The sequence below is a fragment of the Sceloporus occidentalis genome, unplaced genomic scaffold (genome assembly GCF_023333645.1).
Source record: "Sceloporus occidentalis isolate IW3139 unplaced genomic scaffold, rSceOcc1.0.p SCAF_67, whole genome shotgun sequence".
Classification (NCBI taxonomy): Eukaryota; Metazoa; Chordata; class Lepidosauria; order Squamata; family Phrynosomatidae; genus Sceloporus; species Sceloporus occidentalis.
The window spans coordinates 5,202,992-5,224,517 of record NW_028317047.1 but is presented as its reverse complement, the minus strand read 5'-3'; the positions used below and the strand labels follow the sequence as shown (position 1 = coordinate 5,224,517).

The 21,526-nt window shown below is 40.3% G+C and overlaps 7 non-coding genes across 7 annotated transcripts; 2 read left to right on the top strand and 5 right to left on the bottom strand.

The window, feature by feature from the left end:
- Positions 1–785: 785 nt before the first annotated feature.
- Positions 786–896, bottom strand: TRNAL-CAA (transfer RNA leucine (anticodon CAA)). Its single transcript has 2 exons — positions 859–896; positions 786–831 (listed from the first exon to the last, which is right to left on the bottom strand). It is a non-coding gene; the product is annotated as a tRNA-Leu (tRNA).
- Positions 897–1,796: 900 nt separating this feature from the next.
- On the bottom strand, positions 1,797–1,884 carry TRNAR-UCU (transfer RNA arginine (anticodon UCU)). The gene is given in 2 exon segments: positions 1,797–1,832; positions 1,848–1,884. It is a non-coding gene; the product is annotated as a tRNA-Arg (tRNA).
- Positions 1,885–2,987: 1,103 nt separating this feature from the next.
- On the bottom strand, positions 2,988–3,098 carry TRNAL-CAA (transfer RNA leucine (anticodon CAA)). The gene is made up of 2 exons: positions 3,061–3,098; positions 2,988–3,033 (listed from the first exon to the last, which is right to left on the bottom strand). It is a non-coding gene; the product is annotated as a tRNA-Leu (tRNA).
- A 14,917-nt stretch (positions 3,099–18,015) lies between these two features.
- On the top strand, positions 18,016–18,088 carry TRNAR-UCG (transfer RNA arginine (anticodon UCG)). Its single transcript has one exon. It is a non-coding gene; the product is annotated as a tRNA-Arg (tRNA).
- A 775-nt stretch (positions 18,089–18,863) lies between these two features.
- TRNAL-CAA (transfer RNA leucine (anticodon CAA)) lies at positions 18,864–18,974 on the bottom strand. Its single transcript has 2 exons — positions 18,937–18,974; positions 18,864–18,909 (listed from the first exon to the last, which is right to left on the bottom strand). It is a non-coding gene; the product is annotated as a tRNA-Leu (tRNA).
- Positions 18,975–19,877: 903 nt separating this feature from the next.
- On the bottom strand, positions 19,878–19,965 carry TRNAR-UCU (transfer RNA arginine (anticodon UCU)). Its single transcript is given in 2 exon segments — positions 19,878–19,913; positions 19,929–19,965. It is a non-coding gene; the product is annotated as a tRNA-Arg (tRNA).
- A 248-nt stretch (positions 19,966–20,213) lies between these two features.
- Positions 20,214–20,286, top strand: TRNAQ-UUG (transfer RNA glutamine (anticodon UUG)). The gene has a single exon. It is a non-coding gene; the product is annotated as a tRNA-Gln (tRNA).
- The last annotated feature ends 1,240 nt before the right edge of the window (positions 20,287–21,526 follow it).

The window sequence follows — 21,526 nt, the reverse complement described above, 5'->3', positions numbered from 1 at the left end:
AATATTAGATTTCTCTCGGTCTCATTCCAGCTTCCAGCATAACGGCAACATAGCCGAGTCCTTCAATATGGAGCATCAATCGGTAGCTGCCACACCTCAGGATGTTCTCCCGGGGTTGCTGCAAGCGAAGAACTTCCAAGGAAGCCGGGGGAAGAAACCGTACGCTAGCCACACGCTGAGAGTTCGCAGCAAGATCGTCAGGCATACCGGGGAGGCAGATCGCAGGACGCCATCACCTGAAGTTCATCCCGCACGCTCCAACGATCCACCCCGTGAGGGTCTCACGTCATCACACCACCGTCCAGTTTTTTTTTATCTTCTTTTTCCAACTATTGTTATGAAGACTTTGGCTCAAAGCGGCTCCATAAGAGTCACAGGCACCCTTGATTTTCTGTTGTACACTTCCTAATCTCTTTCCCCCAAGAAATCTATGTGACAGCTATTGGAAAGTATCTACACCTGGGTCGTTATTTTCAACTCTTTCGGTATGTCTTGTCTCCAAAGTGCGGAATAAGACTATCGCCATTCTGTCCAGACCTTGTGGCTTAATGGGTAAGGTGTCTGACTTTGGATTGGAAGATTGCGGAGTTGAGTTGTCTTGAGGTTGCTGGTGGTTTAGATCCCCAGGTTACTGTTCTTTTGAGTCTAGAGATTGTACATTGCTGTCTTATGTTATGAAATCAATGTCTTCTGCAATGTACTCTTTCAACGCTTAAATTCAATCTTGGATTTTTTCTCAAAAAATTGTTGAATTAAACGAAGCTCAAAGCACAAAAAGAGATGACTGTCAGAAGTGGGATTTGAACCCACGCCTCCACATGGAGACCAGAAGACCCTCACAGAGAGAAGATAGCATTACTTGAGTTTGGCGCCTTAGACCACTCGGCCATCCTGACAAGCTACTGCTGTTACGAAAGAAGATATTTTTTTTACATGGTTTCAAGGCAAGGGACTAGCTCTTAGGGGACCTTTTGCCACTGCATTGGTTTAAAGTGGCTTCATTAGAGTCACAGGGTAAGCAGACTTGAGATCCTGCATGTGAAGGCTAAGATTTCACATGTGTTTTTTGATGTGCCATATGACCACCAAACTTATCGCCCTCTGGGCATGCAGGGTTCTTCTACGTATTGTGCGTTGCCAACACCTTTAATGAAATCAAAGTTGATTGCGATGTACTGTTTCAAACACTTAAAGGCAAACTTTAATTCTATCTCCAACTATTGTTATGAAGACTTTGGCTCCAAGTGGCTCCATAAGAGTCACAGGGCACCCTTGATTTTCTGTTGTACATTTCCTAATCTTTTTGCCCAAAGAAATCTATGTGATCATCCTTTGTATAATGTGCCACAGGGCCCACTACTGAAACACATTTCACACTAGAGTAAAATCTGTAAATTGTATTACAGACATTTTTCAGAGACAATTTGTGGATATTGCAACCTAAAACTAAACAAGCACATCAAATGCAGTCAACCACTGGAAAAAAAACACCACTCTAGTGGGACTCGAACCCACAACCTTTGAATATTGGCATTATTTTCGCATCAAAACTTTAATCTTACAAACGGAGCGCTAAACTGCTTTCCACACTTGTGTTAGATAGTTCTATTGTTTCAGATTACCATAATTTCTCACAGACAAATTGTGGATATTTGGAAATACAATTTAATGCTTCAATTAAAATCTGTCAGATTAAGATCTGTCAATAGTATTACAGAAATTTTTCAGAGACAATTTGTGGATATTGCAACTTACAACTAAACAAGAACATCAAATGCAGTCAACCACTGGAAAAACGACTCTGGTGGGACTCGAACCCACAACCTTTGAATGCCTTGCTCAAGTGCTAGAAGTCCAATGCGCTATCCATTGCGCCACAGAGCCTAGATATGTAGTCAGAAAACGTCATGAATCCACCTATCTGACTCACGCATAATCCTTCGTACATAGATGTTTCAAATGCATTAGTCGTTTCTGTGTCCTATGTTTGTCTGCGTGTTCTTAATTAACATCAGTCAGAGGAAGGACAGTGGTCATAAAAAGCATATTGTGCCATGTGAAGTAAAGGAAATATAGTTATGTTTCTCTATGAGAAACGTATCCACACATTTTTTTCTCAAACTTTACATGCAGACCGCGTGGCCTAATGGATAAGGCATCTGACTTCGGATCAGAAGATTGAGGGTTCGAGTCCCTTCATGGTGGGAGTTGGTGGAGGTTTGGTTCTGTTGTTCTTAAAAGTTCTTCGATATCAATGAATGTCAGGGAAGTGGAAACTAAGATTTCAATAGTTTCTTTCCATGTTACGTGTCACCCAAGATCTTTAGTCCCTCTTGGTTTGAAAGGCAGACATGTCAAAACTAAGATTTCAAGTGTTTTTTTTCAATGTGCCATATGATCACCGAATGTAACCCCATCTTGGCCTACACGGTACCTCTACGGATAGTGCGTTGTTGCGAGATTTGATTCAATCAAAGTTGTCTGCAATTTACTCTTTCAAAAACTTTGAGCAAACATTAATTCTTTTTCCAACTATTGTTATGAAGACTTTGGCTCAAAGCGGCTCCATAAGAGTCACAGGCACCCTTGATTTTCTGTTGTACACTTCCTAATCTCTTTCCCCCAAGAAATCTATGTGACAGCTATTGGAAAGTATCTACACCTGGGTCGTTATTTTCAACTCTTTCGGTATGTCTTGTCTCCAAAGTGCGGAATAAGACTATCGCTTTCCGTCCAGACCTCGTGGCTTAATGGGTAAGGTGTCTGACTTTGGATTGGAAGATTGCGCATTTGAGTTGTCTTGAGGTTGCTGGTGGTTTAGATCCCCAGGTTACTGTTCTTTTGAGTCTAGAGATTGTACATTGCTGTCTTATGTTATGAAATCAATGTCTTCTGCAATGTACTCTTTCAACGCTTAAATTCAATCTTGGATTCTTTCTCAAAAAATTGTTGAATTAAACGAAGCTCAAAGCACAAAAAGAGATGACTGTCAGAAGTGGGATTTGAAACCACACCTCCACATGGAGACCAGAAGACCCTCACAGAGAGAAGATAGCATTGCTTGAGTCTGGCACCTTAGACCACTCAGCCATCCTGACAAGCTACGGCTGCTATGAAAGAAGATATTTTTTTTACATGGTTTCAAGGCAAGGGACTAGCTCTTAGGGGACCTTTTGCCACTGCATTGGTTTAAAGTGGCTTCATTAGAGTCACAGGGTAAGCAGACTTGAGATCCTGCATGTGAAGGCTAAGATTTCACATGTGTTTTTTGATGTGCCATATGACCACCAAACTTATCGCCCTCTGGGCATGCAGGGTTCTTCTACGTATTGTGCGTTGCCAACACCTTTAATGAAATCAAAGTTGATTGCGATGTACTGTTTCAAACACTTAAAGGCAAACTTTAATTCTTTCTCCAACTATTGTTATGAAGACTTTGGCTCCAAGTGGCTCCATAAGAGTCACAGGGCTCCCTTGATTTTCTGTTGTACATTTCCTAATCTTTTTGCCCAAAGAAATCTATGTGATCATCTTTTGTATAATGTGCCACAGGGCCCACTACTGAAACACATTTCACACTAGAGTAAAATCTGTCAATTGTATTACAGACATTTTTCAGAGAAAAATTGTGGATATTGCAACCTAAAACTAAACAAGCACATCAAATGCAGTCAACCACTGGAAAAAAAACACCACTCTAGTGGGACTCGAACCCACAACCTTTGAATATTGGCATTATTTTCGCATCAAAACTTTAATCTTACAAACGGAGCGCTAAACTGCTTTCCACACTTGTGTTAGATCGTTCTTTTCGTTCAGATTACCATAATTTCTCACAGACAAATTGTGGATATTTGGAAATACAATTTAATCTTTCAATTAAAATCTGTCATCTTAAGATCTGTCAATAGTATTACAGAAATTTTTCAGAGGCAATTTGTGGATATTGCAACTTATAACTAAACAAGAACATCAAATGCAGTCAACCACTGGAAAAACCACAACTCTGGTGGGACTCAAACCCACAACCTTTGAATGCCTTGTCAAGTGCTAGAAGTCTAATGCACTCTCCATTGCGCCACAGAGCCTGGATATGGAAGCAGAAACCACCTATCTGACTCACGCATAGTCCTTCGTACATAGATGTTTCAAATGCATTAGTCGTTTCTGTGTCCTATGTTTGTCTGCGTGTTCTTATTTAACATCAGTCAGGATTGAGTGATGACGTAGTCACGTAACTACGTACGTTTGAGGCGGGCTGATGGGCCGGCGGATGGTGAAGGGGCAGCATGGCTAGCGCGGAAGTACCGTAATCCCAAACGCCGACCGCTGACCGCTGACCGCCGACCGCCGACCGCCGAATGTTAAACGCCGAGCACCGAGCATTAAGCACCGACCGCACGCAGTGACCAGTGCTGAGCCCTGAGCTCGGGACGGCTTCAGACGACGGTGCCTTTTCTTCTCCTCCTTGATGGGGGGTGGAATGGAGACAGAGTGCTGAGTTTTGGATGTGGAGCGGTGGGGATTGCCTGGACTCCGGATGACGAACCTTTGTTTTTTGGGTTCCTGACGGTTTCCTGACGGCGGTGCTTCATCTGTTTTTTTGTTTTTTTTTTGTTTCCTACGTTTTGGCAACCAATTGCGGCGTGAGTGTTAGAAGCTGGACGCGGATGCTAAGCGTGGCAGAGTGCCAATAAAGCTCCAATAAAGTTGGAAGCGGTAACCGTGAGTTTCCTGGCTACTGGCTATTACACTCTTGATATCTCTAAATGAAATTACTAAAACCTGAATTAGCTGGACGCGGATACTAAGCGTGGCAGAGTGCCAATAAAGCTCCAATAAAGTCGGAAGCGGTAACCGTGAGTTTCCTGGCTACTGGCTATTACACTCTTGATATCTCTAAATGAAATTACTAAAACTTGAATTAAACCAACAAGAAATACATGAAACATACGAACTGTGTATATATGTATAAATATATATATATATAAATGCTCCCTTTTTTTTTTTTTTTTTTTGGAAATAACATCCTATATTGCTATTGAAGATTATACCTTTCATTTTTTGAAATCTGATGTGTATGGATTTGCATATAATTTGCACTAATTCGCCTTAAATAGATTCTGGTTTAAAGGCGTAAAGATTTTTAAAGGTCTCTTCTCTATAGATAAAAGCGGGCAACGATAATGCCTCCAAAAGGTGACAAAACTGGCAAGGGTGATAAAGAGGAAAAATCTAAAATGTCTGTGAAAACAAAGAAACCTCCTCCAATTAGTGCCTACTACTCTCCTAAAAGTCAAACGGATACTTCTGTCTTATCATCTAAATCGTCTCCAGATCGACTAAGTGAGATTAGTATAACCAACCCGCCAGATTATATTACAAAGACCAATTTGATGATGGCACTAGATTCTTTATATATTAAAATTAAAGCTGATTTGGACCATAATCTTAAAGAATATAAGGAAGAAATGACCCATATGAAGGTCACTTTAGCTGCTCAATCAAAAGAAATTACTATGCTACATTTGAAAATCAAACAGCTTCAATCTCAAAATGAAGTATTAAAAGCAGATTTAACAAGACAAGATCTTAAACTTGCAGACCTAGAAGACAGGTCACGCAGACAAAATCTTAAAATTCGTGGGATATCTGAAGATGTGATCGAACTGGAACCGTACTTGATGGAACTACTTTCAACATATATAGACTGTCCAAAATACGGTCCGATATTAATTGAAAGAGCCCATAGACTTCCGCTGCCTCCTAATTGGACACAAACAAATACACCTAGAGATGTTATTATCTGTTTTGCCAACTCCAGAATCAAAGAAGATCTAGTTAAAGAAATGAGAAGGAACCCTACTAAAATTGCAAAATTTGCATCCCTAACTACATATCTCGATCTTTCACGTGCAACCAGAATACACAGAAAAAAATATTTTGATATTACTACTGTCGCTCGTGTATCACTAGAGGAACTCACCGCAGGAGTTATTCTGCCCAGAAAACTGCTGAATAGGGAGAAGCCCCAACAGTGGTAATCCAGGACTTAGATGATCCCAACAGTGAGACACTCTCCGTGAACACAGGTAGCAGGTAAGTACTGAGTATGGCAAACAGGTACAGGTGAGGGTGTCAGACAAGCCGGGTCGGTACACAGGAGCAGGTTAGCAGACAAGCCGGGTCGGTACACAGGAGCAGGTTAGCAGACAAGCCGGGTCGGTACACAGGAGCAGGTTAGCAGACAAGCCGGGTCAGTACACGGGAGCAGGTTAGCAGACAAGCCGGGTCGGTACACAGGAGCAGGTTAGCAGACAAGCCGGGTCGGTACACAGGAGCAGGTAAGCAGAGGTACAAAATCACAAAGGCAAAAGGGTGGTCAAGCAGGCAAGGGTCCAAAAACAAAGATCAGCAGCAAACTCAGAGTCACAGGCAAAGACCACAACAGGGTGCCTGAGAAAGGACAGCCAGGTTTTTAAATCTGGCGCCAAACAGAAGATCCCGCCCTGAGCAGAGTCAAGGCCACGCCTCCAGACGTCCATCACGTCCACGGCACCAGCCAGAAGGAGTAGCTGCGCCCCTAGTGGACGGACCGGCGGCCGGGCAGCAGGTAAGGGAACCCCTCTGGGAACTCCTGCATAGACGGGCAGCCTTAGATCTGCTCGTCGAGGACTTCCCGGATCCGACCCTCCTTCTCCCATGTCGGTGGTCGGTCTGTTCGCCGCCGGCACGGAGAGAACGGGTCCTGTTAGCCGCGGGCGGGGGTCCGCTCGCCGACCACGGGTCCGGAGGGAGAAGTATCGGGTCCCCGTGATCTGCGAGCAGACCCCCGCCCGCGGCTAACAGGACCCGAGGACGTGACCGTGACATTACCCCCTCCCCGAAGGCCGTAAATTCCCAGGTTTATCAGGATTTTTAGCATAAAAGGAGCGAAGTAAGGCAGGGGCATGTAAATCCGAGGACCGAACCCATGACCTTTCCTCCGGTTCCAATGAACTAAATAATGAATAGAATTTCTAACTTTCTTAGAGTCAAGAATAGATTGTACTTCATATTCAGTGTGGGAATCCACAATCACAGAACGAGGATGAGGGGTAAATTTGGAGAACCGGTTACAGGTAAGGGGTTTGAGCAGGGAAACATGAAAAACACGGGGTATTCTAAGGGAAGGGGGAAGGAACAACTCATAGGCGACAGGATTAATTTTACGAAGAATCCTGAAAGGACCGATATATCGAGGGGCAAGTTTCATGGATGGGACTTTAAGTTTAATGTTTTTGGTAGATAGCCAGACTCTATCACCTGCCATAAATGAGGGACCTAAACGACGATGACGGTCAGAGTGGAGTTTGAAATTACAGGCAGCCTTATCTAAAGATTGGTGAGCCTTTTCCCAAACTAACGGTAATTGTCGAATATACAGATCTACAGCAGGAACCTGGGAGTCACCGAGTGAAGCGGGTAGAGATGACGGATGATAGCCGTAATTACAGAAGAAAGGAGAAACAGCAGAGGATTCATGAACGACATTATTTCTGGCAAATTCTGCCCAGGGTAGGAGTTGAGACCAATTATTTTGTTGATCATTAATAAACAGACGTAAAAACTGTTCTAAGGTTTGATTGGTTCTTTCCGAAATACCGTTAGTTTGGGGGTGATAAGCGGAGGAAAAGGCTAAAGATATGCCCAAGGAGGCACAGAATGTTTTCCAAAATAAAGCCGTAAATTGTACCCCACGATCAGATACCACTTGCAGCGGAATGCCATGCAGACGGATAACATTGGCAACGAAAACAGGCACTAACTCTGGAGCCGAAGGTAATTTGGGAAGGGGAACGAAATGTGCCATTTTAGAAAACCGATCAACTACCACCCAAATGACAGTATTGCCCTGAGATGGCGGGAGGTCGACGATAAAGTCCATAGCTAAGTGTGTCCAGGGTCGAAGGGGAATGGGCAAAGGTTGAAGCAGGCCGGACGGCTTGGCATGAGAACCTTTGGCGATCGCGCAAGCGGTACAGGAGGCAACATAATCCATACAATCAGACCTGACATCGGGCCACCAAAACTGCCTACTCACAATCTCAACAGTACGATGGGCACAAGGGTGGCCAGTAGGTAGAGAAGCATGTGCCCAGGACAAAACATTTTCCCTTTCAGATGCAGGAACAAAAAGAGTACCCATCGGCCATTTACTATGAACCGGAACCTCAGTCTGAGCCTTAAGGATACGGGAAACCAGGGGGGAATGTAAGTGGGTGGAAACCGCAGAGATAATCCGGGACGGTGAAATAATGGGTTCGGGCTCAGACTTAGTATCCGCATCAGATACGAACTGTCTGGACAACGCATCAGCCTTAATATTCTTGGACCCTGGACGGTACAAGATAAAGAACATAAATCTAGAAAGAAACAGAGACCATCTGGCTTGCCTAGGATTAAGTTTTTTAGCATGGCTAAGATACTCAAGGTTCTTATGGTCAGTTAAAATAGTTATAGGATTTCTTGCCCCTTCCAGCAGATGTCTCCATTCTTGAAGGGCCATAACAATGCCTAACAGTTCATGATTCCCCACGTCATAATTCGTTTCAGTCGTAGAAAATTTCTTGGAAAAATAGGCACACGGATGGAGTTTAGAGTAGAAATCCCTGCGCTGTGAAAGGAAAGCTCCTACCCCCACCTCAGAAGCATCCACCTCAACAATAAAGGGTTTGGAAGCGTCAGGATGACATAATATCGGCGCAGTAGCGAAGGCATTCTTAAGTAATGCGAAAGCCTGAAGAGCCTCTGCTGACCAGTGTTTACAATCAGAACCTGTTTTCGTCATATTGGTAAGAGGAGTCACAATCTTGGAAAAAAATTTAATACATTTTCTATAATAATTAGCAAAGCCCAAAAATCTCTGAAGAGGACGTAATGCTTGAGGTTGAGGCCATTCTGAGATGGCGGAAAGTTTCGCAGGGTCCATCTCAAATCCAGAGGCTGAAATTATGAAGCCCAAAAAAGAGACGCGAGGTACTTCAAATAGGCATTTCTCGAGTTTGGCGTATAATCTGTTTTGACGAAGACACTGCAGTACAATACGAACATGGGAACGATGCGACTGGAGATCCGGAGAATGAATCAAAATATCATCTAAGTAGACAATGACGAATTGAAAGGATATATCACGGAAAATGTCATTAATGAATTCCTGAAACACCGCGGGAGCATTACATAACCCAAACGGCATGACGGTGTATTCATAGTGTCCCATCCTAGTATTGAACGCCGTCTTCCACTCATCACCCTTACGAATACGAAGTAAATTATAAGCTCCACGGAGATCCAATTTGGTAAACACGGTAGAACCCCTTAAGCGATCAAATAACTCAGGAATGAGTGGGAGCGGATACTTGTTTTTAACAGTGATATTGTTCAAACCCCTATAGTCAATGCATGGTCTTAGGCCACCATCTTTCTTTTCAACAAAAAAAAATCCTGCACCAGCAGGGGAGGTCGATTTGCGAATGAACCCCCGCTTCAAATTGTCTTTGATGTAATCTTCTAGAACTTGGGATTCGGGTAAGGACAGTGGATAAGTACGCCCACGAGGGGGTAATGTGCCCGGTAAGAGTTCAATAGGGCAGTCATAAGGCCTGTGGGGAGGTAACACCTCCGCTTGTTTTTTATCAAAAACATCCCGGTATTCCAGATATGCCCAGGGTATCAACGAAGCAGAAACAGATGCAATAGAGGTGTTTTTAATAATGGTAGTAGGAAGACAGTGCTGGGTACAAGCAGGGCCCCATCCTAAAATATCCCCAGTAACCCAGTTTAACGAAGGGTTATGTAAGCGTAGCCATGGAAGGCCTAAAACTACAGGACATGACGGGGATGAGATGACATGGAAAGATATAGTTTCCTGGTGCAGAATCCCGACAGAAAGTAATACTGGAGAAGTACGTTGAGTGATAAACGAGGGCTGCAACGGATGGCCATCAATGGCAGAAATGGCAATCGGGGGCAAAACCTGGAGAAGAGGCAACTTATTGAGGAGAGCAAAAGACTTGTCAATAAAGGAGCCGGCAGCCCCAGAGTCCAACATAGCAGACGAAGAGATTTTCCTTCCACTCCATTCCAACGAAACCGGAACAATAAAATTATTTTCAAAATTAGGAGCTAAATGCTGTTCTCCCAGGCAAGGCTCCTTTACTTGGACTGGGAGTGGGCATTTCCCGGTTTGTTGGTGCAAGAACGTACAAAATGACCCTTCTGCCCACAGTATAAACAAAGTCCTTGTGACCTGCGACGAGATTTCTCAGCAAGCGACAATTTAGTAGCTCCCAATTGCATGGGTTCCTCCGGAGGCACAACAGGAGGAGACGGACTCTGAGGAGAAAGGGAGCGGCGATGATAAGAAAAGGTACGTTCATATCTTTTCGCTTTGTACGACTGTCTTTCTCGGATACGGTTATCTAGTTTTAATGTCAGGGAGACAAATTCCTCAAGGTCAGAAGGTTGGTCACGGGTAGATAACTCATTCTTCAGACGCTCGGATAACCCATCATAGAAAGCTGCAATAAGGGCTTCATCAGACCAGTTAACTTCGGCTGCTAGGGTTTTAAATTCAATTGCGTAGTCCGCAACCGAACGAGAGCCTTGGACGGCGTGTAGCAAGGACAGAGAAGCGGTGGCGGCTTTCCCAGGGACGTCAAAAGTTTTCCGAAACGCCGAAATGAAGGAAGCACAGTTGTAAATCAAATGAGAGTCCTTTTCCCACAAGGGTGATGCCCAGGCTAAGGCTTTACCGGACAATAGTGAAACCAGATAACCCACTTTGGCCTTCTCAGAAGGAAACTGGTGAGGAGTGAGTTCAAATTGAATTGAACACTGGTTGAGAAACCCACGACAGGACTCAGGTTCACCACTGTAACGGGCAGGAGCCGGAAGCTTAACAGGAGCTGACATGGAAGTTGATCCAGAAGCCACGGTCGGAGAAGAAGGATTGGGTGCCGACGAAGAACCGAGCGTTGAAACAGAACTCCCGGTCCTAGGGTCTGACCTGTTGACCAAGACTTGAATGGCTCTGGCCATTTGGTCCAGAGTGTCCTGCATATCTTTAAAAACGGATTTCATGGGAGTCCAACATCTGTCCATGTGACGAAAGTACCTTGTTTAACTCAGTATGATCCATGACCCTGTTGTAATGTCGCTCGTGTATCACTAGAGGAACTCACCGCAGGAGTTATTCTGCCCAGAAAACTGCTGAATAGGGAGAAGCCCCAACAGTGGTAATCCAGGACTTAGATGATCCCAACAGTGAGACACTCTCCGTGAACACAGGTAGCAGGTAAGTACTGAGTATGGCAAACAGGTACAGGTGAGGGTGTCAGACAAGCCGGGTCGGTACACAGGAGCAGGTTAGCAGACAAGCCGGGTCGGTACACAGGAGCAGGTTAGCAGACAAGCCGGGTCGGTACACAGGAGCAGGTTAGCAGACAAGCCGGGTCAGTACACGGGAGCAGGTTAGCAGACAAGCCGGGTCGGTACACAGGAGCAGGTTAGCAGACAAGCCGGGTCGGTACACAGGAGCAGGTAAGCAGAGGTACAAAATCACAAAGGCAAAAGGGTGGTCAAGCAGGCAAGGGTCCAAAAACAAAGATCAGCAGCAAACTCAGAGTCACAGGCAAAGACCACAACAGGGTGCCTGAGAAAGGACAGCAAGGTTTTTAAATCTGGCGCCAAACAGAAGATCCCGCCCTGAGCAGAGTCAAGGCCACGCCTCCAGACGTCCATCACGTCCACGGCACCAGCCAGAAGGAGTAGCTGCGCCCCTAGTGGACGGACCGGCGGCCGGGCAGCAGGTAAGGGAACCCCTCTGGGAACTCCTGCATAGACGGGCAGCCTTAGATCTGCTCGTCGAGGAGTTCCCGGATCCGACCCACCTTCTCCCATGTCGGTGGTCGGTCTGTTCGCCGCCGGCACGGAGAGAACGTGTACGTCCCTCGGGTGCCCGTGCGCCGCGAGCGGTAGTCCGCTCGCCGACCACGGGTCCGGAGGGAGAAGTATCGGGTCCCCGTGATCTGCGAGCAGACCCCCGCCCGCGGCTAACAGGACCCGAGGACGTGACTGTGACAACTACCTGTTTACGGCAAAATAATATTATTTATTCCTGGGGTTTCCCCACAAAATTGCGAATTAATTATCAAGGGAAAATCTATATTTGCAATGATCCTACACAAGCAAAGGACAATTTACTGAAATGGAATCTTACCATATAAGACTCTCTAATCTATAGAAGAAAATTTATGTTGTTTTTTATTTATTTTTTTTATTTTACATTTGTTTTTGTTTTTTTGTTGGTTTTTTTTTATGATATAAAGTATACGATATTACCATATTATTACCTAAAATACTATTCTAATTGGGAAATATTATGATTGGTTTATTCATTGAGTTGGCAATGTACTGGTTGGAAATGATGTGTTATGTGTTATAATTTTAGTCCAGTCACTAAGCTGGCAACGTATTGGTTGGATACGATATAAATGATATAAATGGTTGATAACAATATAAAAGATATAATAGATTACTTAGAATATAGATTATCACAAATTCTTTTTTTGTTTTTTGTTTTTCTCTTAAAAATATTAGATAAAATTATGGGACTCACAGAGACTCACAGAGATATATAAGTATTGTTAATCTTTAGATAAGATATCTTCACAAAGTTAGAATTGAGATATTAGGATAGGAAAATTTAAAAGACACTAATATATACTCATGACACATTATATATATGGGTGAATAGTAATAGATTTATTAGAATAAATCACTTGAGAAGAAGGAGACTTCTATTATAGCTATTAACATAAATTTCCTTTCTGATATATATATTGACAAAAACCTATGATCATATACTAATATAGGTATATTTATATATATATATATATATATATGTATATATTTTTTTTTTCCTTTTTTTTTTTTATTTATTTATTTTTTTAATTACAATATTAGATAAAATCATGGAACTCACAGAGATTCACAGAGATATATGAGTATTGTTAGTCTTTGGATAAGATACTTTCCCAAACTAGAATTGAGATATTAGGATAAGAAAATTTAAAAGACACTAATATATACTCACGACACATTAGATATATGGGTGAATAGTAATAGATTTATTAGAATAAATCACTTGAGAAGAAGGAGACTTCTATTATAGCTATTAATATAAATTTCCTTTCTGATACATATATTGACAAAAACCTATGATCATATACTAATATGGGTATATTTATATATATATATGTATATTATTTCCCCTCCTTTTTTTTTTTTTTCAGGATTAATGATATAAGATATAAGATATTATCACAAGCTATCACCTAAAATACCATCTCAAATGGGAAATATCATGATTGGCTATACTATCATGGTACTGGTTGGAAATGATATATTTTGTGTTATAATCTTGGTCTGGTTATTGAGTTGGTATGTACTGGTTGGAAATGATATATTACTGAGATGGCAATGTATTGACTTGAAATAATATGAATGGTTAATAACAATATAAAAGATGTAGATTATCACATTATTATAAATTATTTTATTTTTTTTGCTTTGCGTAATTTCATTAAATATGATATTTGGATAGATAGATATAGTTTATACTATTTTTATGGAAATAAGAGATGATTGTGCTCCTTACCTTCGTTGGCCTTAAAACACGTCCTCATTCCTTGCTGGTTCAAGGAATTTCTTCACACTAATGGCGGAAATAATGTTTTTCCTGCATAGTGTGTTGGGTTTGATTGTTTTTTTTGTTTATGAATGTTGTTGTCAGGTGTTTTCTAGCTGGAGATTGAGGGATAGGGAGCAGTGCTGGTGGAGGAGGGGAAAACAAATATTCCATGTCCCTTAAATTGATGACAATTAATGCACAGGGTTTAAATTCTCCATATAAGAGATCTTATTTGTATGACACATTAATCAAAGAGGGGATAGATATTGCATTTATTCAAGAGACACACTGGAATCAAATAATAGAAAAATCTGCTTGGAAATATCATAGATACCGACATATTTATGTATCTTCTGAAGCGGGGAGTAGCCATATTGATATCAATTAAAAATAAATTTGAGTATATACATCATGAAGCTGATAAGGAAGGAAGAAGGATTATACTTGTCTGTAATATAAATGATGTTACCTATACCATGGTTAGCCTATATGCCCCATCAGAAGGATCGACAAGATTTCTCAATTCAGCTATGGAAACAATAGAAAAAATCTCTAAAGGCTCATTGATTATAGCAGGCGACCTGAATTGCATAATCGATATTGAAAAAGATACTAAGACTTTGAAGAACCGTAAATCAGATGCGTGTTTAAAAACTAGGGCCAAAGCATTTTCCGATTCTCTATTTAAACATGGCCTTTATGATGTGTGGAGGGTGCAACATCCTGAGGAAAGAGACTACTCTTTCTTCTCGAATGTACACCAATCATATTCACGCATTGATTATTTCTTAATGCCTGGTCACTCTTTGGAAATCTCTACTACCTCTCTAATTGGAAATATCTCATGGTCTGACCATGCCCCAGTATTTATTTCTATCAAGGATAACCCTCAATATAGAACAAGAACTCGTTGGAGACTCAACGAATCTCTTTTAAAAACAGAATCCGATAAGATAGATCTGATAAAACAAACAACATCTTTTTTGGAGCATAATGATAATAATGAGACCTCAGATCTAAATTTGTGGTGCACCCTAAAATGTGTTCTTAGGGGACACTTAATAAAAAAGGGTGCTTGGATTAAAAAACAGAGAGGTAAAGAACTTGCCGATCTGTATATTGAGTTGGCAAAACTTGAGAGACTAAATAAACAATATCCATCCAGAGATTTCTCGAAGCAGTTAGAGACTATTAAAGAATCGATAATCATTAAACTTAAAATTAAAACTGAAACAATAATGCAAAGATTGAAATCTAGTTGGCATTATGGAAATAATAGAGTAGGGAAAAATCTTACTAAAAGATTGAAGGCACAAATTGAATCATCTAGAATAAAAAAAATTATACACAATGGAACAACTTGTATATCACCAACACAGATAGGCAATGCCTTTAAACAATATTATGAAACCTTATATAATTTACCCGAACCTAAGATTGCTACTACTGATATAGCTCAATTTTTAGAGACCTTGCATCTTCCAAAACTTTCTGCAGAAAAATTAATACAATTAAATCAACCACTAACAACTCAAGAGACTACTATTGCAATTCTTAATTTGAAAAAAGGGAAAGCTCCAGGCCCTGATGGCTTTTCAGCTATATTTTTTCCAATCTTGAACTCAGTAATTTCTCCCATCCTAACAAAATCTTTTAATTCTATTTCTACTGGAAGAAGTTTTCCAAAAGAGATGTTGGAGGCGAGTATATCGCCAATTCCGAAACCAGGGAAGGATCCTTCACTGGTTGCTAACTACAGGCCAATATCTCTCATCAATTTAGATGTGAAGATATATTCTAAGATCCTGGCCTCTAGATTGGCTCGAATAATACAAGATTTGATACATCCAGATCAGGCAGGATTCATTCCTGGTAGGGCGGGAGAAGAAAATACGCGCAAAATCTTCAATATCATTGAATATATACATAGATATAAAATCTCTTCAGTTATAGTAGCTTTAGATGCCCAAAAGGCATTTGATAGGGTCAATTGGAAGTTCTTAGCTGAAACACTTCAAGCATTTGGTTTAACAGGTCTTTTTCATGACCTAACTATGGCCTTATATACATCTCCGGTCGCAAAGATTAGAGGCCCTTTTTTAGACTCAGATATGTTTCACATTTATAATGGTACAAGACAGGGCTGCCCGTTAGCTCCCCTGTTATATGCTCTAACAATTGAGCCTTTAGCTGCCTATATTAGAAACTCTTCTAATATTCATGGTATAAATATTGATAAACATGAATATAGTATTACCTTATATGCAGACAATGTTTTATTAACATTATCTGCACCCTTATTATCTATCCCTGCTTTTTTAAAAGGAATAGAAAAATTTGGATACTATTCTAATTACAAACTTAATTTATCAAAGACTCAGATGATTCCATTTTATCTCTCTGAGTCTCAGATATCTATAGCTCATGGGCATATTCAAAATAATGATCAGACACATCAAATTGATTATTTGGGGATTATAATCGGACCTATACTAGAAGATATCGCCAATATAAATCATAAGAAACTTTTTCTAGAAATAAAATCTTCTCTAGCAAATTGGATGAAACTTGAATTCTCTTGGATGGGTCGTATTAATATTCTTAAAGCTTACATAATTCCCAAAATTTTATATCTTTTTCGATTAATACCTTTTTATGTTTCGAAAGATGTTATCTTAAAATGGGAAAACTTACTATCTCAATTTGTTTGGGCAGCTAAAATAATAAGATTACCCTCGGAGCTTCTTAAAAGACCTATTGAATCTGGGGGTTTAGGTTATCCTGATATAAAGGAACTATATGAAGCCTCTCAAGTAGCTTTTATGATGGCCTGGGGCTCTATAAAAGAGAAAAGCTCTTTGGGTTGGTATAATATAGAGAAATATAATCTTAAAAATCTCGACCCTTTCTTGTTGTTCTGGCTACCTCAATCCCAATTTCAGAAGAAAACATTTCCGAGCTTAATAATTGCAGACATATTACCCTCTTTCTATAGAATCAAAAAAAGGTTTGCAAAAGGGATTCCATTTACAAAAAATTGTCCCCTGGATGTTCTATCATTTTACATACCTGATCTTGTACTGGACAATTGGAAAATCTCAGGAATAGAGCAGATAGGGGACCTTTATTTAGAGGGAAATCTGGCCTCTTTCTCTCTTATGACTGATAGATATATATTACCGTCAAGAGAAATCTTTAAATATATCAGATTAAAACATTTCTTAATATCAAACCCACCACCTGAATATAACCCTTGGTTGAAATTTATTACTTCGTGTATTTCTAAGGGAACACTGTCTAAGATTTTGAAATTTTTTAAAGATAATAAGACTCTTGATAAGTCTAAGGCACACAAACAATGGGAGAAAGAATTGGAAATTTCTATTCCCTTAGATTCTTGGTATAAAACATGGCAATTTACTAAAAAAGCAACTCACTGTATAAATCTTCAAGAACTCTTTTTTAAGATTATATATAGATGGTATATGGTCCCTACACGTATAGTTAAATTTCAACCAAAGAATGGAGACAGGTGCTGGCGATGCCATCTCGAATTAGGATCGCATAAACATATTTGGTGGGATTGTCAAAAACTAACTCAGCTTAAGATAAAAATATCTGAGCTTTATTTGGAATTGTTTGGGTCATATTTGGAACTCTCCCCTCAAAGATTTTTGTTTCATTTAGAGTTTATAGATATTAATAGTAATGAGCAGACCTTATGGGTTAATATACTTTTGGCGTTTAAAATCTGTATTGCTAGATATTGGAGAAAACAGGATTTGCCACATTGGCAAGAGATTAAATTGCAAATAAATTTACAAAGTAATGTAGAAAAATATTTTTTTCTGAAAGAAGCTAACTCAAGAGAGAGGTATGAGTGCATTTGGCAGAAAAGGTTTCAAATAATAGATTAAAAATTCCCTGTGCAGTAATACAACCACAGCACTGCTCCAACGGCCTTTGTTTTAGATCGATTTTGGCCTTGATAATTTATAATCTCCCTCTCCTCCCAAAGAAACACTGAGCGTTTGAATACTTAAAATTATTATTTTTTAATGCTATGAGCTTTAAGGGAATACAACAAATATTCATATATGAATGTCTATGTATATGTTTCTATGTTGTTATGTACCATATGTATTTTAATGTTTTGTCTAACATCAGTCAGAGGAAGGACAGTGGTCATAAAAAGCATATTGTGGCATGTGAAGTAAAGGAAATATAGTTATGTTTCTCTATGAGAAACGTATCCACACATTTTTTCGCAAACTTTACATGCAGACCGCGTGGCCTAATGGATAAGGCGTCTGACTTCGGATCAGAAGATTGAGGGTTTGAGTCCCTTCGTGGTCGGAGTTGCTGGAGCTTTGGTTCTGTTGTTCTTTAAAGTTCTTCCATATCAATGGAGGTCAGGCAAGTGAAAACCAAGATTTCAATAGTTTCTTTCCATGTTACGTGTCACCCAAGATCTTTAGTCCCTCTTGGTATGAAAGGCAGACATGTCAAAACTAAGATTTCAAATGTTTTTTTTCAATGTGCCATATGATCACCGAATGTAACCCCATCTTGGCCTACACGGTACCTCTACGGATAGTGCGTTGTTGCGAGATTTGATTCAATCAAAGTTGTCTGAAATTTACTCTTTCAAAAACTTTCAGCAAACATTAATTCTTTTTTCAACTATTGTTATGAAGACTTTGGCTCAAAGCGGCTCCATAAGAGTCACAGGCACCCTTGATTTTCTGTTGTACACTTCCTAATCTCTTTCCCCCAAGAAATCTATGTGACAGCTATTGGAAAGTATCTACACCTGGGTCGTTATTTTCACCTCTTTCGGTATGTCTTGTCTCCAAAGTGCGGAATAAGACTCTAGCGTTCCGTCCAGACCTCGTTGCTTAATGGGTAAGGTGTCTGACTTTGGATTGGAAGATTGCGGATTTGAGTTGTCTTTAGGTTGCTGGTGATTTAGATCCCCAGGTTACTGTTCTTTTGAGTCTAGAGATTGTACATTGCTGTCTTATGTTATGAAATCAATGTCTTCTGCAATGTACTCTTTCAACGCTTAAATTCAATCTTGGATTCTTTCTCAAAAAATTGTTGAATTAAACGAAGCTCAAAAAGAGATGACTGTCAGAAGTGGGATTTGAACCCACGCCTCCACATGGAGACCAGAAGACCCTCACAGAGAGAAGATAGCATTACTTGAGTCTGGCGCCTTAGACCACTCGGCCATCCTGACAAGCTACTGCTGCTACGAAAGAAGATATTTTTTTTACATGGTTTCAAGGCAAGGGACTAGCTCTTAGGGGACCTTTTGCCACTGCATTGGTTTAAAGTGGCTTCATTAGAGTCACAGGGTAAGCAGACTTGAGATCCTGCATGTGAAGGCTATGATTTCACATGTGTTTTTTGATGTGCCATATGTCCACCAAACTTATCGCCCCCTGGGCATGCAGGGTTCTTCTACGTATTGTGTGTTGCCACCACCTTTAATGAAATCAAAGTTGATTGCGATGTACTGTTTCAAACACTTAAAAGCAAACTTCAATTCTTTCTCCAACTATTGTTATGAAGACTTTGGCTCCAAGTGGCTCCATAAGAGTCACAGGGCACCCTTGATTTTCTGTTGTACATTTCCTAATCTTTTTGCCCAAAGAAATCTATGTGATCATCCATTGTATAATGTGCCACAGGGCCCACTACTGAAACACATTTCACACTAGAGTAAAATCTGTCAATTGTATTACAGACATTTTTCAGAGACAATTTGTGGATATTGCAACCTAAAACTAAACAAGCACATCAAATGCAGTCAACCACTGGAAAAAAAACACCACTCTAGTGGGACTCGAACACACAACCTTTGAATATTGGCATTATTTTCGCATCAAAACTTTAATCTTACAAACGGAGCGCTAAACTGCTTTCCACACTTGTGTTAGATAGTTCTATTGTTTCAGATTACCATAATTTCTCACAGACAAATTGTGGATATTTGGAAATACAATTTAATGCTTCAATTAAAATCTGTCAGATTAAGATCTGTCAATAGTATTACAGAAATTTTTCAGAGACAATTTGTGGATATTGCAATTTATAACTAAACAAGAACATCAAATGCAGTCAACCACTGGAAAAACCACGACTCTGGTGGGACTCGAACCCACAACCTTTGAATGCCTTGCTCAAGTGCTAGAAGTCCAATGCGCTATCCGTTGCGCCACAGAGCCTAGATATATAGACAAAACACGTCATGAATCCACCTATCTGACTCACGCATAATCCTTCGTACATAGATGTTTCAAATGCATTAGTCGTTTCTGTGTCCTATGTTTGTCTGCGTGTTCTTAATTAACATCAGTCAGAGGAAGGACAGTGGTCATAAAAAGCATATTGTGCCATGTGAAGTAAATGAAATATAGCTATGTTTCTCTATGAGAAACGTATCCACACATTTTTTTCAGAAACTTTACATGCAGACCGCGTGGCCTAATGGATAAGGTGTCTGACTTTGGATCAGAAGATTGAGGGTTCGACTCCCTTTGTGGTTGGAGTTGCTGGAGGTTTGGTTCTTTAAAGTTCTTCCATATCAATGAATGTCAGGCAAGTGGAAACTAAGATTTCAATAGTTTCTTTCCATGTTACGTGTCACCCAAGATCTTTAGTCCATCTTGGTTTGAAAGGCAGACATGTCAAAACTAAGATTTCAAGTGTTTTTTTTCAATGTGCCATATGATCACCGAATGTAACCCCATCTTGGCCTACACGGTACCTCTACGGATAGTGCGTTGTTGCGAGATTTGATTCAATCAAAGTTGTCTGCAATTTACTCTTTCAAAAACTTTCAGCAAACATTAATTCTTTTTCCAACTATTGTTATGAAGACTTTGGCTCAAAGCGGCTCCATAAGAGTCACAGGCACCCTTGATTTTCTGTTGTACACTTCCTAATCTCTTTCCCCCAAGAAATCTATGTGACAGCTATTACATGGTTTCAAGGCAAGGGACTAGCTCTTAGGGGACCTTTTGCCACTGTATTGGTTTAAAGTGGCTTCATTAGAGTCACAGGGTAAGCAGACTTGAGATCCTGCATGTGAAGGCTAAGATTTCACATGTGTTTTTTGATGTGCCATATGACCACCAAACTTATCGCCCTCTGGGCATGCAGGGTTCTTCTACGTATTGTGCGTTGCCAACACCTTTAATGAAATCAAAGTTGATTGCGATGTACTGCTTCAAACACTTAAAGGCAAACTTTAATTCTTTCTCCAACTATTGTTATGAAGACTTTGGCTCCAAGTGGCTCCATAAGAGTCACAGGGCACCCTTGATTTTCTGTTGTACATTTCCTAATCTTTTTGCCCAAAGAAATCTATGTGATCATCCTTTGTATAATGTGCCACAGGGCCCACTACTGAAACACATTTTACACTAGAGTAAAATCTGTCAATTGTATTACAGACATTTTTCAGAGACAATTTGTGGATATTGCAACCTAAAACTAAACAAGCACATCAAATGCAGTCAACCACTGGAAAAAAAACACCACTCTAGTGGGACTCGAACACACAACCTTTGAATATTGGCATTATTTTCGCATCAAAACTTTAATCTTACAAACGGAGCGCTAAACTGCTTTCCACACTTGTGTTAGATCGTTCTATTGTTTCAGATTACCATAATTTCTCACAGACAAATTGTGGATATTTGGAAATACAATTTAATCTTTCAATTAAAATCTGTCAGATTAAGATCTGTCAATAGCATTACAGAAATTTTTCAGAGACAATTT